The 16660-nt window shown below is 38.4% G+C and overlaps 1 protein-coding gene across 2 annotated transcripts in view; it reads right to left on the bottom strand.

Moving 5' to 3' along the window:
• The window catches only part of ncoa1 (nuclear receptor coactivator 1), a 212631-nt gene that overhangs the window by 183350 nt on the left and 12621 nt on the right, over positions 1–16660 (bottom strand). For both annotated transcript variants that reach the window (XM_062551011.1, XM_062551013.1), the window contains exon 2: positions 15978–16156. The gene's annotated coding sequence lies outside the window, so the exon portion shown is untranslated. The remainder of the gene's footprint in view (positions 1–15977; positions 16157–16660) is intronic.

Genomic DNA, 16660 nt, shown 5'->3' with positions numbered 1-16660 from the left:
GTTTAATGGGTGGATGAGTGAATGGTCTGAAGAAGATGAATGGATAGAATGTTGGATGGAATGTGCCTATATTCTTGTAGAATGGAGAGACACAGCTCTCTACTGAGAGTAGTGGATACAGATACAGGTGTAATCAATTTAACTGGGTAGTCTTAAGAGAGCCAGCCTGAGACAGAGTAGATTGTTTAAAAGTTGAATGTAGAGCGTCTTATTGATGTTGATAGGCAGACTGTTTAGAATGGGTGGTGAGTGAATGGTTTGAAGAAGATGAATGGATATAAAGTTGGATGGAATTAGGAGAACTTATTTTGATACTGTTGTGCGCAGAGGATACAGGGGAACAGAATATGTAGTCTTCAGAGAGATTGTATGGTTAAAGCCAGAGAAACTGACAGTTGGTGCCCAGGTGGCCGGCCACCTGGCCTAAGATTCTAATTGCTGCCGTGATGTCACAATGAGCAATGTTAAGTCTATGGGGAAATAGCTCAATGTTAAATCTATGGGGAAATCGTTTTTTAATTCATAGTTTAAAAAGTATAAAAGTTACAAAGTTGAAAAATACAAAGCACACATGGCATAAGCGAGACCTACGCAACACAGTTTGAATGAAGTTTCTACGTTAAACGGTTCAAGCTGAATTGCGTGCGTTAGAAGAAGATTAACTAGAAATGCAATTCCAAGGAATTACCAGTGCATGAAAATGCAAAAATAGATAGATAATGTAGATATGGTTACTAAGGTGTAGCTAGGGTAAACATGGTGGTTGCATAGTTTACAGAGAGTTGATAGTGTGAAGGTAGACAGTTTAAAGATGAAACATTCCAGTTCTAACTTAACTAATGATTTCTATTCATGTTAAAATGTTGATTAGCTAACTTAGCTACTGATTTCTAGCAGTTACGCTAAAAATGCTAATTATGCTAGCAATGCTAACTTTACTAACAATGCTAACCAGGTTGATTAGCTAACTTAACCGATGATTTCTAGCAGTAATGCTAAAAATGCTAACTATGCCAACAATGCTAAATTTGCTAACAATGCTAACCAGGTTGATTAGCTAACTTAGTTGATGATTTTTTGCAGTTATGCTAAAAATGCTAACAATGCTAACTATGCCAACCATGCTAACTAGCTAACTTGCTAGTGAGGACTTTTATTTTGAAACATTTGTTGCTAGGGTATCCATGGTGGCCACTATCAGGAAACAAGAAGTTACTGCAGTATAATCATGTTGGTTGCTATGGAAACAGTCATAAACACTTAATTTTAATGGTTGCTATGTTGGTTGCTAGGTACATGGAGGTTTCATGTATTTGACTGGAGGCATAGTGGGTGATAACTGACAGTTGGAATGGTTGAACAGTTCAATAGTTGAGTAGTTTCAATGGTTAAATGATTTAATAGTGTATTATTGCAGTGAGGACCTTTATTTTGAAACAGTTGTGGACAGAGGAAGTAGTGAAACAGGATCTGTAGTCTTAATGAGCTTGTATGCTTAAAGCCTGAGACAGAAGGTGCCTCTCATAGCGTTTACGCGTCCTCTCTCGCTCCTCACTGATCTACATAAAGAATGATGGAGCGGCAACAATGGGATAGTCTAGCCCTTCTTCTATCTTTCTTTATGTAGATCATTGAGGATCGAGGAGCGAGGGAGGACATATAAACGCTGCTTGAGAGGGACCCACAGTAAATACTTTAAAAGTTGTATGTAGATAGTCTAATTAATGTTGATAGACAGAATGTTTAATGGATGTTGATAGGCAGATTGTTTAATAGATATTGATTGACAGTTTAATGGGTGGATGAGTGAATGGTCTGAAGAAGATGAATGGATAGAAGGTTGGATGGAATGTGCCTTATATTCTTGTTAAGAGAGACACTGATACAGCTCTCTGAGAGTAGTTGACACAGGTGTAATCAATTTAACTGGCTAGTCTTAAGAGAGCCAGAGTACTCTTAAAGCCTGAGACAGAGTAAATCATTTAAAAGTTGAATGTAGATAGTCTAATTAATGTTGATAGACAGAGAGTTTAATGGATGTTGATAGACAGATTGTTTAATAGATGTTGATAGACAGTTTAATGGGTGGATGAGTGAATGGTCTGAAGAAGATGAATGGATAGAATGTTAGATGGAATGTGCCTTATATTCTTGTAGAATGGAGAGACACAGCTCTCTACTGAGAGTAGTGGATACAGAGACAGGTGTAATCAATTTAACTGGCTAGTCTTAAGAGAGCCAGCCTGAGACAGAGTAGATTGTTTAAAAGTTCAATGTAGAGCGCCTAATTGATGTTGTTGATAGGCAGACTGTTTAGAATGGGTGGATGAGTGAATGGTTTGAAGAAGATGAATGGATATAAAGTTGGATGGAATTAGGAGGACTTATTTTGATACTGTTGTGCGCAGAGGTACAGGGGAACAGAATATGTAGTCTTCAGAGAGGAGCCTGAGAGAAACTGACAGTTGGTGCCCAGGTGGCTGACCAGCTGGGGTAACATTCTAATTGCTGCCGTGATGTCATAATGAGCAATGTTAAGTCTATGGGGAAATTGTTAATAGTTTTTAATTTATAGTTTAAAAAGTATAAAAGTTACAAAGTTAAAAAATACATTGCGCTGATGTCCTAAGCAAGACCTTCGTAACACAGTTTGAATGAAGTTTCTACGTTAAACGGTTCAAGCTGAATTGCGTGCGTTAGAAGAAGAACTAGAAATGCAATTCCAAGGAATTACCAGTGCATGAAAATGCAAAAATAGATAGATAATGTAGATATGGTTACTAAGGTGTAGCTAGGGTAAACATGGTGGTTGCATAGTTTACAGAGAGTTGATAGTGTGAAGGTAGACAGTTTAAAGATGAAACGTTCCAGTTCTAACTTAACTAATGATTTCTATTCATGTTAAAATGTTGATTAGCTAAATTAGCTAATGATTTCTAGCAGTTACGCTAAAAATGTTTATTATGCTAGCAATGCTAACTTTACTAACAATGCTAACCAGGTTGATTAGCTAACTTAACCGATGATTTCTAGCAGTAATGCTAAAAATGCCAACTATGCTAACAATGCTAAATTTGCTAACAATGCTAACCAGGTTGATTAGCTAACTTAGTTGATGATTTTTTGCAGTTATGCTAAAAATGCTAACTATGCTAACAATGCTAACCATGCTAACTAGCTAACTTGCTAGTGAGGACTTTTATTTTGAAACATTTGTTGCTAGGGTATCCATGGTGGCCACTATCAGGAAACAAGAAGTTACTGCAGTATAATCATGTTGGTTGCTATGGAAACGGTCATAAGCGCTTAATTTTAATGGTTGCTATGTTGGTTGCTAGGTACATGGAGGTTTCATGTAGTTGACTGGAGGCATAGTTGATGATAACTGACAGTTGGAATGGTTGAACAGTTAAATAGTTGAGTAGTTTCAATGGTCAAATGATTTAATAGTGTATTATTGCAGTGAGGACTTTTATTTTGAAACAGTTGTGGACAGAGGAAACAGTTAACAGGATCTGTAGTCTTAATGAGATTGTATGCTTAAAGCCTGAGACAGAAGGTGCCTCTCATATAGCGTTTACGCGTCCTCTCTCGCTCCTCACTGATCTACATAAAGAATGATGGAGCGGCAACAATGGGATAGTCTAGCCCTTCTTCTATCTTTCTTTATGTAGATCATTGAGGATCGAGGAGCGAGGGAGGACATATAAACGCTGCTTGAGAGGGACCCACAGTAAATACTTTAAAAGTTGTATGTAGATAGTCTAATTATTGTTGATAGACAGAATGTTTAATGGATGTTGATAGGCAGATTGTTTAATAGATATTGATTGACAGTTTAATGGTGGATGAGTGAATGGTCTGAAGAAGATGAATGGATAGAAGGTTGGATGGAATGTGCCTTATATTCTTGTTAAGAGAGACACTGATACAGCTCTCTGAGAGTAGTTGACACAGGTGTAATCAATTTAACTGGCTAGTCTTAAGAGAGCCAGAGTGTACTCTTAAAGCCTGAGACAGAGTAAATAATTAAAAAGTTGAATGTAGATAGTCTAATTAATGTTGATAGACAGAGAGTTTAATGGATGTTGATAGACAGATTGTTTAATAGATGTTGATAGACAGTTTAATGGGTGGATGAGTGAATGGTCTGAAGAAGATGAATGGATAGAATGTTGGATGGAATGTGCCTTATATTCTTGTAGAATGGAGAGACACAGCTCTCTACTGAGAGTAGTGGATACAGATACAGGTGTAATCAATTTAACTGGCTAGTCTTAAGAGAGCCAGCCTGAGACAGAGTAGATTGTTTAAAAGTTGAATGTAGAACGTCTAATTGATGTTGATAGGCAGACTGTTTAGAATGGGTGGATGAGTGAATGGTTTGAAGAAGATGAATGGATATAAAGTTGGATGGAATTAGGAGGACTTATTTTGATACTGTTGTGCACAGAGGATACAGGGGAACAGAATATGTAGTCTTCAGAGAGGTTGCCTGAGAGAAACTGACAGTTGGTGCCCAGGTGGCTGACCAGCTGGAGTAAGATTCTAATTGCTGCCGTGATGTCATAATGAGCAATGTTAAGTCTATGGGGGAAATTGTAATAGTTTTTAACTAATAGTTTAAAAAGTATAAAACTTACAAAGTTGAAAAGTCATAGCACACATGTCCTAAGTAAGACCTACGTAACGCAGTTTGAATGAAGTTTCTACGTTAAACGGTTCTAGCTGATTTGCGTGCGTTAGAAGAAGAACTAGAAATGCAATTCCAAGGAATTACCAGTGCATGAAAATGCAAAAATAGATAGATAATGTAGATATGGTTACTAATGTGTAGCTAGGGTAAACATGGTGGTTGCATAGTTTACAGAGAGTTGATAGTGTGAAGGTAGACAGTTTAAAGATGAAACATTCCAGTTCTAACTTAACTAATGATTTCTATTCATGTTAAAATGTTGATTAGCTAACTTGGCTAATGATTTCTAGCAGTTGTGCTAAAAATGCTAATTATGCTAGCAATGCTAACTTTACTAACAATGCTAACCAGGTTGATTAGCTAACTTAACCGATGATTTCTAGCAGTAATGTTAAAAATGCTAACTATGCTAACAATGCTAAATTTGCTAACAATGCTAACCAGGTTGATTAGCTAACTTAGTTGATGATTTTTTGCAGTTATGCTAAAAATGCTAGCTATGCTAACATTGCTAACCATGCTAACTAGCTAACTTGCTAGTGAGGACTTTTATTTTGAAACATTTGTTGCTAGGGTATCCATGGTGGCCACTATCAGGAAACAAGAAGTTACTGCAGTATAATCATGTTGGTTGCTATGGAAACGGTCATAAACGCTTAATTTTAATGGTTGCTATGTTGGTTGCTAGGTACATGGAGGTCTCATGTAGTTGACTGGAGGCATAGTTGATAACTGACAGTGGAAATGGTTGAACAGTTCAATAGATGAGTAGTTTTAATGGTTAAATGATTTAATAGTGCATTATTGCAGTGAGGACTTTTATTTTGAAACAGTTGTGGACAGAGGAAACAGTTAACAGGATATGTAGTCTTCTGAGAGAGATTGTATGCTTAAAGCCTGAGAGGGAGAGAGCTGCTGCAGGTGGCCCTGGCCACCTGGCATAAGATTCTAATTGCCCTATTATGATGTCATAATCACAATGTTAAGTCTATGGGGAAATTTTAATAGTTTTTAATTTATAGTTTAAAAAGTATAAAAGTTACAAAGTTGAAAAATACATAGCACGGGTGTCCTAAGCAAGACCTACGTTACAAAGTTTGAATGAAGTTTCTACGTCAAACGGTTGAAGCTGCATTAAATACGTTAGAAGAAGAACTAGAAATGCAATTCCAAGGAATTACCAGTGCATGAAAATGCAAAAATAATGTAGATATGGTTACTAAGGTGTAGCTAGGGTAAACATGGTGGTTGCATAGTTTACGGAGAGTTGATAGTGTGAAGGTAGACAGTTTAAAGATGAAACATTCCAGTTCTAACTTAACTAATGATTTCTATTCATGTTAAAATGTTGATTAGCTAACTTAGCTAATGATTTCTAGCAGTTATGCTAAAAATGCTAATTATGCTAGCAATGCTAACTTTACTAACAATGCTAACCAGGTTGATTAGCTAACTTAACCGATGATTTCTAGCAGTAATGCTAAAAATGCTAACTATGCTAACAATGCTAAATTTGCTAACAATGCTAACCAGGTTGATTAGCTAACTTAGTTGATGATTTTTTGCAGTTATGCTAAAAATGCTAACTATGCTAACAATGCTAACTATGCTAACCATGGTAACTAGCTAACTTGCTAGTGAGGACTTTTATTTTGAAACATTTGTTGCTAGGGTATCCATGGTGGCCACTATCAGGAAACAAGAAGTTACTGCAGTACTATCATGTTGGTTGCTATGGAAACGGTCATAAACACTTAATTTTAATGGTTGCTATGTTGGTTGCTAGGTACATGGAGGTTTCATGTAGTTGACTGGAGGCATAGTGGATGATAACTGACAGTTGGAATGGTTGAACAGTTCAATAGTTGAGTAGTTTCAATGGTTAAATGATTTAAGAGTGTATTATTGCAGTGAGGACCTTTATTTTGAAACAGTTGTGGACAGAGGAAGTAGTGAAACAGGATCTGTAGTCTTAATGAGATTGTATGCTTAAAGCCTGAGACAGAAGGTGCTTCTCATAGCGTTTACGCGTCCTTTCTCGCTCCTCACTGATCTACATAAAGAATGATGGAGCGGCAACAATGGGATAGTCTAGCCCTTCTTCTATCTTTCTTTATGTAGATAATTGAGGATCGAGGAGCGAGGGAGGACATATAAACGCTGCTTGAGAGGGACCCACAGTAAATACTTTAAAAGTTGTATGTAGATAGTCTAATTAATGTTGATAGATAGAATGTTTAATGGATGTTGATAGGCAGATTGTTTAATAGATATTGATTGACAGTTTAATGGGTGGATGAGTGAATGGTCTGAAGAAGATGAATGGATAGAAGGTTGGATGGAATGTGCCTTATATTCTTGTTAAGAGAGACACTGATACAGCTCTCTGAGAGTAGTTGACACAGGTGTAATCAATTTAACTGGCTAGTCTTAAGAGGGCCAGAGTATCTTAAAGCCTGAGACAGAGTAAATAATTTAAAAGTTGAATGTAGATAGTCTAATTAATGTTGATAGACAGAGAGTTTAATGGATGTTGATAGACAGATTGTTTAATAGATGTTGATAGACAGTTTAATGGGTGGATGAGTGAATGGTCTGAAGAAGATGAATGGATAGAATGTTGGATGGAATGTGCCTTATATTCTTGTAGAATGGAGAGACACAGCTCTCTACTGAGAGTAGTGGATACAGATACAGGTGTAATCAATTTAACTGGCTAGTCTTAAGAGAGCCAGCCTGAGACAGAGTAGATTGTTTAAAAGTTCAATGTAGAGCGTCTAATTGATGTTGTTGATAGGCAGACTGTTTAGAATGGGTGGATGAGTGAATGGTTTGAAGAAGATGAATGGATATAAAGTTGGATGGAATTAGGAGGACTTATTTTGATACTGTTGTGCGCAGAGGATACAGGGGAACAGAATATGTAGTCTTCAGAGAGGAGCCTGAGAGAAACTGACAGTTGGTGCCCAGGTGGCTGACCAGCTGGGGTAACATTCTAATTGCTGCCGTGATGTCATAATGAGCAATGTTAAGTCTATGGGGGAAATGGTGATAGTTTTTAACTAATAGTTTAAAAAGTATAAAAGTTACAAAGTTGAAAAATATAAAGCACATATGGCATAAGCAAGACCTACGCAACAAAGTTTGAATGAAGTTTCTACGTTAAACGGTTGAAGCTGAATTGCGAGCGTTAGAAGAAGAAGTTTAATAATAACTAGAAATGCAATTCCAAGGAATTACCAGTGCATGAAATGCAAAAATAGATAGATAATGTAGATATGGTTACTAAGGTGTAGCTAGGGTAAATATGGTGGTTGCATAGTTTACAGAGAGTTGATAGTGTGAAGGTAGACAGTTTAAAGCTGAAACATTTTGATTTGCTGATTTCTATTCATGTTAAAATGTTAACTATGGTAACAATGATAACCAGGTTGATTGGTTAACTTAGCTACTGATTTCATGCAGTAATGGTAAAAATGTTAACTATGCTAACTATGCTCACAGTGTTAACCAGGTTGATTAGCTAACTTAGCTAATGATTTCTAGCAGTTATGCTAAAAATGCTAACTATGCTAGCAATGCTAACTATGGTAACAATGCTAACTTAAACTAACAATGCTAACCAGGTTGATTAGCTAACTTAACTGATGATTTCTAGCAATAATGCTAAAAATGCTAACTATGCTAAAATTGCTAACAATGCTAACCAGGTTGATTAGCTAACTTAGTTAGATGTTTTTTGCAGTTATGCTAAAAATGCTAACTAATGTTAACTATGCTAACCATGCTAACTAGCTAACTTGCTAGTGAGGACTTTTATTTTGAAACATTTGTTGCTAGGGTATCCATGGTGGCCACTATCAGGAAGCAAGAAGTTACTGCAGCATAATCATGTTGGTTGCTATGGAAACGGTCATAAACGCTTAATTTTAATGGTTGGTATGTTGATTGCTAGGTACATGGAGGTTTCGTGTAGTTGACTGGAGGCATAGTTGATAACTGACAGTTGGAATGGTTGAACAGTTAAATAGTTGAGTAGTTACAATGGTTAAATGATTTAATAGTGTATTATTGCAGTGAGGACCTTTATTTTGAAACAGTTGTGGACAGAGGAAGTAGTGAAACAGAATCTGTAGTCTAAATGAGATTGTATGCTTAAAGCCTGAGACAGAAGGTGCCTCTCATATAGCGTTTACGCGTCCTCTCTCGCTCCTCGATCCTCACTGATCTACATAAAGAATGATGGAGCGGCAACAATGGGATAGTCTAGCCCTTCTTCTATCTTTCTTTATGTAGATCATTGAGGATCGAGGAGCGAGGGAGGACATATAAACGCTGCTTGAGAGGCACCCACAGTAAATACTTTGAAAGTTGTATGTAGATAGTCTAATTAATGTTGATAGACAGAATGTTTAATGGATGTTGATAGGCAGATTGTTTAATAGATATTGATTGACAGTTTAATGGGTGGATGAGTGAATGGTCTGAAGAAGATGAATGGATAGAAGGTTGGATGGAATGTGCCTTATATTCTTGTTAAGAGAGACACTGATACAGCTCTCAGAGTAGTTGATACAGGTGTAATCAATTTAAGTGGCTAGTCTTAAGAGAGAGTGTGCTTAAAGCCTGAGACAGAGTAAATCATTTAAAAGTTGAATGTAGATAGTCTAATTAATGTTGATAGACAGAGAGTTTAATGGATGTTGATAGGCAGATTGTTTAATAGATGTTGATAGACAGTTTAATGGGTGGATGAGTGAATGGTCTGAAGAAGATGAATGGATAGAAAGTTGGATGGAATGTGCCTTATATTCTTGTAGACTGGAGAGACACAGCTCTCTACTGAGAGTAGTGGATACAGATACAGGTGTAATCAATTTAACTGGCTAGTCTTAAGAGAGCCAGTGTATGTAGCCTGAGAGAGAGAGAGAGCTGCTGCACCTGGACTGGCCACCTGGCGTAACATTCTAATTGCTGCCGTGATGTCATAATGAGCAATGTTAAGTCTATGGGGGAAATTGTAATAGTTTTTAACTAATAGTTTAAAAAGTATAAAAGTTACAAAGTTGAAAAATACAAAGCACACATGGCATAAGCAAGACCTACGCAACAAAGTTTGAATGAAGTTTCTACGTTAAACGGTTCAAGCTGAATTGCGTGCGTTAGAAGAAGAACTAGAAATGCAATTCCAAGGAATTACCAGTGCATGAAAATGCAAAAATAGATAGATTATGTAGATATGGTTACTAAGGTGTAGCTAGAGTAAACATGGTGGTTGCATAGTTTACAGAGAGTTGATAGTGTGAAGGTAGACATTTTAAAGATGAAACGTTCCAGTTCTAACTTAACTAATGATTTCTATTCATGTTAAAATGTTGATTAGCTAACTTAGCTAATGATTTCTAGCAGTTACGTTAAAAATGCTTATTATGCTAGCAATGCTAACTTTACTAACAATGCTAACCAGGTTGATTAGTTAACTTAACCGATGATTTCTAGCAGTAATGTTAAAATGCTAACTATGCTAACAATGCTAAATTTGCTAACAAAGCTAACCAGGTTGATTAGCTAACTTAGTTGATGATTTTTTGCAGTTATGCTAAAAATGCTAACTATGCTAACAATGTTAACTATGCTAACCATGCTAACTAGCTAACTTGCTAGTGAGGACTTTTATTTTGAAACATTTGTTGCTAGGGTATCCATGGTGGCCACTATCAGGAAACAAGAAGTTACTGCAGTATAATCATGTTGGTTGCTATGGAAACGGTCATAAACACTTAATTTTAATGGATGCTCTGTTGGTTGCTAGGTACATGGAGGTTTCATGTAGTTGACTGGAGGCATAGTGGATGATAACTGACAGTTGGAATGGTTGAACAGTTCAATAGTTGAGTAGTTTCAATGGTTAAATGATTTAATAGTGTATTATTGCAGTGAGGACCTTTATTTTGAAACAGTTGTGGACAGAGGAAGTGGAAGAGGAAACAGGATCTGTAGTCTTAATGAGATTGTATGCTTAAAGCCTGAGACAGAAGGTGCCTCTCATATAGCGTTTACGCGTCCTCTCTCGCTCCTCACTGATCTACATAAAGAATGATGGAGCGGCAACAATGGGATAGTCTAGCCCTTCTTCTATCTTTCTTTATGTAGATCATTGAGGATCGAGGAGCGAGGGAGGACATATAAACGCTGCTTGAGAGGGACCCACAGTAAATACTTTAAAAGTTGTATGTAGATAGTCTAATTAATGTTGATAGACAGAATGTTTAATGGATGTTGATAGGCAGATTGTTTAATAGATATTGATTGACAGTTTAATGGGTGGATGAGTGAATGGTCTGAAGAAGATGAATGGATAGAAGGTTGGATGGAATGTGCCTTATATTCTTGTTAAGAGAGACACTGATACAGCTCTCTGAGAGTAATTGACACAGGTGTAATCAATTTAACTGGCTAGTCTTAAGAGAGCCAGAGTAGGCTACTCTTAAAGCCTGAGACAGAGTAAATAATTTAAAAGTTGAATGTAGATAGTCTAATTAATGTTGATAGACAGAGAGTTTAATGGATGTTGATAGACAGATTGTTTAATAGATGTTGATAGACAGTTTAATGGGTGGATGAGTGAATGGTCTGAAGAAGATGAATGGATAGAATGTTAGATGGAATGTGCCTTATATTCTTGTAGAATGGAGAGACACAGCTCTCTACTGAGAGTAGTGGATACAGATACAGGTGTAATCAATTTAACTGGCTAGTCTTAAGAGAGCCAGCCTGAGACAGAGTAGATTGTTTAAAAGTTCAATGTAGAGCGTCTAATTGATGTTGTTGATAGGCAGACTGTTTAGAATGGGTGGATGAGTGAATGGTTTGAAGAAGATGAATGGATATAAAGTTGGATGGAATTAGGAGGACTTATTTTGATACTGTTGTGCGCAGAGGATACAGGGGAACAGAATATGTAGTCTTCAGAGAGGAGCCTGAGAGAAACTGACAGTTGGTGCCCAGGTGGCTGACCAGCTGGGGTAACATTCTAATTGCTGCCGTGATGTCATAATGAGCAATGTTAAGTCTATGGGGAAAATGGTGATAGTTTTCAACTAATAGTTTAAAAAGTATAAATGTTACAAAGTTGAAAAATAGAAAGCACACATCGCGTAAGTAAGACCTACGTAACACAGTTTGAATGAAGTTTCTACGTTAAACGGTTCAAGCTGAATTGCGTGCGTTAGAAGAAGAATAATAAAAAGTTGAAGTTGAAGTTGAAGCCTAGGAAGAACAGTACAGTGCATTTTCATGCACTGTAATAATAAGAAGAAGTTGCGGAAGAAGACTTGGAATAACAGTACAGTGCATTTTCATGCACTGTAATAATAAGAAGAATAGGAAGAACAGTACAGTGCATTTTCATGCACTGTAATAATAAGAAGAAGAAGAAGAAGCCTAGGAAGAACAGTACAGTGCATTTTCATGCACTGTAATAATAAGAAGTAGTAGAAGAAGAAGAAGAAGAAGAAGCCTAGGGATAACAGTACAGTGCATTTTCATGCACTGTAATAATAAGAAGAAAAGGAAGAACAGTACAGTGCATTTTCATGCACTGTAATAATAAGAAGATGAAGAAGTTGAAGACTAGGAAGAACAGTACAGTGCATTTTCATGCACTGTAATGAGTTGTTGTTTGTGTAACCCAGACATCAGCCACTTTCATTTTATATGACCAATCACTTCTCGTGGTTGCTCCCTGTCCTCACGGCTGCTGCATGTGCACTCGTTTGTGCTTTTGAGCGGCTTGTTCATCAGGTCCCCGGGGCTGCCTGCGCCTCCATGTCAACAATAATGAAAATAAGCTTATTATCAATTTGCGCGAGTAGGCTATAGCCCCTTTCACAGTGAGAAACGATACATTAGCATTTAAGAAATAGCGGGTTCAGGGGGAGTTCGCAGTGTGAAAGGTACCGGTATCAAGCTGAAACTTGGTCAGTGGATTAAGGCAATAGTTAAGGCCCCACCCACCAATTTACAAGGCTTTACCGTTCAGGCTGTTACGCCATCAACAGGACAAGGTCAAAAACTTTCAAAAAGTTTCACAGGCCAAAATTTGCACAGACCATCTCCGTACCATGACTTATAATTGCATTGCTTTGTGGAACAGTTCACCTTTGGCTAAGCCCCGCCCCCCTTAGTTATTGTTGCGAAGTCCGTCAGTCTAACCAGAGTTCAGACCGGAGTTCAATGGAAGCTGTATGCCCGTGTGTAAAAATTACAACCCATGAGGCTTTTTTACAGATCCACGGAACTGTATTTCATTTAGAATCTGTTGAACAACACCAGTACGATATGGAGACACATGAATACAAATTAATATCTAGGTTTGTTGCATGACAAACTGACAGGGGGCGAATGGGACTCACTGATTTAATAATAGCTAGCTGTGCTAGATAGACTTGCCTGCATATTAGCCTACAAAGACACACCGGGTTATGTCATGTAAGGAACTGGTACTGCAAATATTGCGAAATGACTTCAACTTTATTAATGTATGGTGAATAAATGGTACACTACTGTGCACAGACCCAAGCTTTTCTGAGGCGAGCACGTTAGCAGCGGTTAGCTAACTATGCTAACGTTAGTTATCTACGAGTCTCCTCTAAGTGACAATCATATTATACACAATGCTGACAGTGCTGAGAACATCCTTGTTTATCTTACTTACAACCTTGTTTATCTTACTCACTTTGAGTTGACTGTGTGGCTTAATCCACAGATATGGTGGAGCTGTTTCACTACGGTTTGCTACGGAGTAACCCTTTGCTTAAAATAGCTAGGGTACAGCTGGGAGAAGAGACTTTAATCTAATTTAACATAATTACAAAATAAGTATAATCAATATTGAAAGCCATCATTCTGTGTATCGGTGTTGTGTTAATCCCACACATTTCGTTTGCCCGTCCTTTTTCAATTTACATCCTGTATAATCCTATAAAACAGGAAAAAAATCACGGCTCCCAATGTATTTCTATGAAGCCATAACGTGAAACTGTCGGACTCTATCTTCATGTGCAGAGCTACTGCACTGCCATTGGCTCATCCGCGTTCGATAGGCGGGACTTAGCCAAAGGTGAATTGACGGAAGTGCTCCCCTGTAACAGCCAATCCAAATTGGCGGCGAAGCTGCCACACAGGAAGTGAACCTATATCTCAGCAAGGCTTTCATGTATCAAGACCAAACTTAGTACATGGGCTCATGACCCTATTAAGAGGAGCCTCAATAAATCTGGCAAATATTTACCACTATGTGGCGCTATATTTAAAGGAAGTAGGTTCATATTTCAACAAAGCTTCCATATATCAAAACCAAACTTGGTACATGGACCAAACAACCAACTAGGAGGAAGCTCAATAAATTCGGTGACCTTAGACAACTGTGGGGGCCCTATAATCACAGGAAGTAGGCTCATATCTCAGCAACGGTTTCAAGTATCAAAACCAAACTTGGTATATAGACTCAAGACATCATCCTGAGAACGCACAACAAATGTCATGTCTTTTGACCACTAGGGGGCGCTATAATCACAGGAAGTCAGCTCATTTTTCAGTAATGCTTTCATCTCTCTCTTTCTCTCTCTCAAACCCAGACACAAGCACACAAATATTCCTCTATGATGGTCATGGGGGGGGGCTCCAAAGCTTGGCCCCCCCATTGCTGCCTGCAGCTATATTTGGATATGTGCTTATAGCTTAACGTACCCTACCATGACTTGAAGTTTGCTATTTCTGTTATTTGGATCCAATGAGTGAGACTCAGTAATTGCTCAAAATCAACCTTTACGTTATTCTACAGTCATTTCCAGCATATCAGCCGCATTGTGTAAGCCCCAAGACAGTGTTTTATGCAAGTTAAAAGAAACAAAACCATATTAAAACCATATTAACTGCCCCCCTGTATTAACCTCATAGTTGGAGAAATTTTGCAAAATCAATGTATAAGCTGTGACTAATAGTCGGGAAATTACGGTACTGATAACATTTGATTTAACAGAATGGAATTTAACGGAATAGATTTAATTTGAATGTGCACATAAAAAGATACAGGGTTGCTGCATGATACAGCACACATTTTGCGGTGAAAATGTTAAAAGTTAAAATTAAAAGCAGGTATAACCTAAACCCAAGGCTCGGATGAAGCTGGGAGGGATTAAAACAGACAGTTTCCACACCGTTACACTGGTAATTGTTGCATCCTTACATCAGGTAGTGTTTAATGAATTCCTCCTCAGATTAATGTGTCCCAATCGGATAAATTAACGTTAACGTTATCGACAACACATTATAAAGTCACAGAAAATATTACTTCACTAGGCTGGGTACACCCAGCAAGATCTGCCAGCAATTTGGATCTCGCCCTGCAGCTCAGGCTGGATAACTGCACATCTATCTCTCCTGCTTCCTGTCCACGGGTCCTATCACAATCTGGCTTATCCACCAGGCACACCCGAATCGTTGGTCTGATTGGTCGAAGGACTACATACAACAAAATTCATTGATATTCCCTGACTTTGCCCCAAAAATGTAGCCTGACCAGTCAGACCTATATATGTAGGGTCTGGGAACTCACTGTAGGCAGGGCTCAATCGGAGGGGTGGGATAAACAGTTGTCTTTCAAACTCCCTATCCACGCAATAGGATAACGCTAAACGAATCATCTACTTGTTTTCAAGTAGCAGGATGCATAACTGTCGCAACTTCCGGTCGCCATTATGCTAAGCCCGCCCACAGACTCTATACACAATGTGATTGGTCCGGTGATTCTTCCAAAGCCCAGCTCCCTAGCTCTACGGAGTGTTGCTAGACTGCCCCAGCAGCCAAATTAGATTTGCTGCCGCTAGGGGCGTCTAGATTTCTAGGCTACCAAAAATGATAAAAAAAACTAAATACACAATACATGCATCTATCTATCTATCTATTAATGCAAGGAACATCTGTCTGTGTGTCACTCTGTCTGTCTGTCTGTCTGTCTGTCTGTTCCACGCATAACTCTCAAACCACTCATCCGACTGCTCTCAAATTTGGTGGATGTCATCCTAATGACACGAGTGTGTGCAGTGCCAAATTTCATGTTATACAAATAAAAAATGCCACATCTACGGGCTCTGCACTAGTATCCTTTGATGCTCTGGTCCTCTGATTAGCAACCACAGCATTATCTAAAAACAGGATCAGATATGCAACAGTCAGTGCAGAACAAACAAAACAAGTTCCATTTAAGAGCTGAACATACTTGATCTATGGCTGCAGAATGGCAATCATGGGTGGCTGCAGTGGATGTAGTCCTTTGCAGTGGGGGCAGAAGCAGGCAGGCTTTGGTCAGGTGGAGATAGGGCTACAGTGTCATGCCCTTACCTTCATGAATCACCATCCCACTGCTGAGATGGCAGAGCTGTTGGCAATGGCATTTACCTGCAAAGACAAAAACACAATTCAAATTTGTTGTTCGCCTTATGGATGCACCAATCTGACTTTTTCAGTCTCGATACAGATACCGATGCCTGGGCTTTGTGTATCTGTCAATATCTGATACCAACTCGATATCATTGTTAAAATAACCAGATGTACAGCAATGTGGTACAAACCATGACCGCCGCTCAGTCCTGGACATTCTCTACGCAAGAATAAATCATGCTGGTCAACTTGTTTCCATCTCCTACTCCATCCCCTACTGTAACTTTTATGTATGTAAATGAGTGTGTGCATGTGTGTGCTTGCTTTTGTGTGTGGTTCTCTCTCTGTGAGTTTTCGCTTGTGAGTGTGTGACGGAGGCAATGGGATGTGTGTGTGTGTGTGTGTGTGTGTCAGTGGCGGCTGGTGGTTTCAGAATTAACGGAGGAAGGTGTGTGCGTGGGGGTGGGGGGGGGGTCTTTCAGAGAGGGAAGTTGTTAAGCCCACATTATGGTTATTGATATG

The sequence above is a fragment of the Sardina pilchardus genome, chromosome 12 (genome assembly GCF_963854185.1).
Source record: "Sardina pilchardus chromosome 12, fSarPil1.1, whole genome shotgun sequence".
Taxonomy (NCBI): Eukaryota; Metazoa; Chordata; class Actinopteri; order Clupeiformes; family Clupeidae; genus Sardina; species Sardina pilchardus.
Note: the sequence above shows the minus strand (reverse complement) of the source record. Positions and strands in the feature narration are given on the sequence as shown.